This window comes from Solea solea, unplaced genomic scaffold, assembly GCF_958295425.1.
Source record: "Solea solea unplaced genomic scaffold, fSolSol10.1 scaffold_143, whole genome shotgun sequence".
NCBI lineage: Eukaryota > Metazoa > Chordata > Actinopteri > Pleuronectiformes > Soleidae > Solea > Solea solea.
This window is the reverse complement of record NW_026704184.1, coordinates 1-2500: the sequence shown is the minus strand read 5'-3', so window position 1 is coordinate 2500 and position 2500 is coordinate 1.

The window sequence follows — 2500 nt, the reverse complement described above, 5'->3', positions numbered from 1 at the left end:
GCCCTCGGCGGGGACCGGGGCAACGCGACACCGTTGGTTCCACCCGAAAAGGTGGAGAAATGACCGAGATACGGCCCGTCAAAAGTCGTCACAATTTACCCGAAAATAGGCGCTCGCGCTCGGCCCCGGTCCCGAGAACCGCGGCGGAGGTTTACCGGGATGCTGCGCAACATGGGCCAGAGAGCATGTTTGGTTCGAGTTTACCGGGATGCTGCGCAACATGGGCCAGAGAGCATGTTTGGCCGAGTTTACCGGGATGCTGCGCAACATGGGCCAGAGAGCATGTTTGGTCGAGTTTGTGTGGGTTGTGTGCGACACTCCCGGCACATACATAGGAACACGGCTTCCAAGTGAGCGCACTTTTTCGAAATTTCTTCTAAGTGCCGCTTTTTCGAACCGGGGCGAATTGGGTTTTTCGAGGGCCGAAAACCATAGGAAGCACGGGGAAAACTCAGGACCCGACGCCCCACGGCCCTCGGCGGGGACCGGGGCAACGCGACACCGTCGGTTCCACCCGAAAAGGTGGATAAATGACCGAGATACGGACCGTTGAAATCGACTCGGCGTATCCGAAAATAGGCGCTCGCGCTCGGACAGAGGTCGGCGCTCGGCCCGGTCCCGAGAACCGGCGCGCCTAGGGTTTTTCCACGGCCGAAAACCACAGGAAGCACGGGGAAATCTCAGGATCCCACGCCCCACGGCCCTCGGCGGGGACCGGGGCAACGCGACACCGTCGGTTCCACCCGAAAAGGTGGATAAATGACCGAGATACGGACCGTTGAAATCGACTCGGCGTATCCGAAAATAGGCGCTCGCGCTCGGACAGAGGTCGGCGCTCGGCCCGGTCCCGAGAACCGGCGCGCCTAGGGTTTTTCCACGGCCGAAAACCACAGGAAGCACGGGGAAAACTCAGGATCCCACGCCCCAGGGCCCTCGGCGGGGACCGGGGCAACGCGACACCGTTGGTTCCATCCGAAAAGGTGGAGAAATGACCGAGATACGGACCGTGGAAGTCGTCCCAACTTATCCGAAAATAGGCGCTCGCGCTCGGACAGAGGTCGGCGCTCGGCCCGGTCCCCGAGAACCGGGGCGACTCGGAAATTCTTCTAAGTGCCGACTTTTCGAAATTTCTTCTAAGTGCCAACTTTTCAAAATTTACTCTAAGTGCCCTTGGCTACCAGGGGCACGAATCTGAAATTTCTTCTAAGTGCCAACTTTTTCAAAATTTACTCTAAGTGCCCTTGGCTACCAGGGGCACGAGGCGAGAATCTGAAATTTCTTCTAAGTGCCCTTGGCTACCAGGGGCACGGGGAAAATGTGTAAAAAAGCAATTTAATCAAAATCAAACAACGCAGGGCCCTTGGCAGGGACCAGGCGAGTAGAATAAAGTTGTTTTTGTGGCGAAACATTGACAATTGGGCGAGTTAGAGGTTTACCGGGATGCTGCGCAACATAGGCCAGAGAGCATGTTTGGTCGAGTTTGTGGGTTTTGTGCGACACTCCCGGCACATATATAGAAACCCAGCTTTTGAGAGCACTTAGAAGAAATTTCGAAAAGGTGGCACTCTGACGAAATTTCCAAAGAGTGGCTCTTCACACAAAGTTGACCGTTTCTTCATCCAGCACGCACCCCTGACCGAGTGGCAAACGTGACCCGCCATCGGAGGGCCCCCGTCGGCCATGGCCCCCCCCACCCCCGCGTGGAGGGCCTGGTGTTCGGACGGACGGTTCCTCCGGCCTGCGGGTTCGCCTCCAAGGGCCCAGGGAGCAAGGAGAGGGATGGGGCCTCGGGCGGTGGCGGTGGTCGTCGACAACCACTGCCCCCCCCGCACCCCCCCGACCCCCCCCCCGCGCTCCCGGTCCTGCGCTTTCCTCCCAGCGAGACTGAGACGCCCCGTCTGACCCAGGAGCCCCACACTGGGCCCCGCCGCGGTGCCGCAGCCGCCCTCAGCCCCCCCGGGGGCCGGGCAGCGTGCGCTCTCGCAGCGGGTGCCTCCCAGAACAAGGCACATTTTCTCGAACCCTCACCCCAGGTCTTGAGCGCTCTCCGCCGGCTGGATTGTAGCGGCGGTCGGAGTGTTTTCTCACAGGTCTGGAGGGGACAGCTCTGCTCTGCCCCCGGGCAGACGGAGCGCACGTTCCCTCGCACACACGCAAACCCACCCACCCTGTCGCTACCACCCAGTGTGGTGGTAGTGGACACGCACACGGCACGAGAGGGGGGGCTACCTGGTTGATCCTGCCGAGTAGCATATGCTTGTCTCAAAGACTAAGCCATGCAAGTCTAAGTACACACGGCCGGTACAGTTAAACTGCGAATGGCTCATTAAATCAGTTATGGTTCCTTTGATCGCTCCCAAGTTTACTTGGATAACTGTGGCAATTCTAGAGCTAATACATGCCAACGAGCGCTGACCTCCGGGGATGCGTGCATTTATCAGACCCAAAACCCATGCGGGGTGTCCCGCTCCTCGGGGCGGGCGCCCCGGCCGCTTTGGTG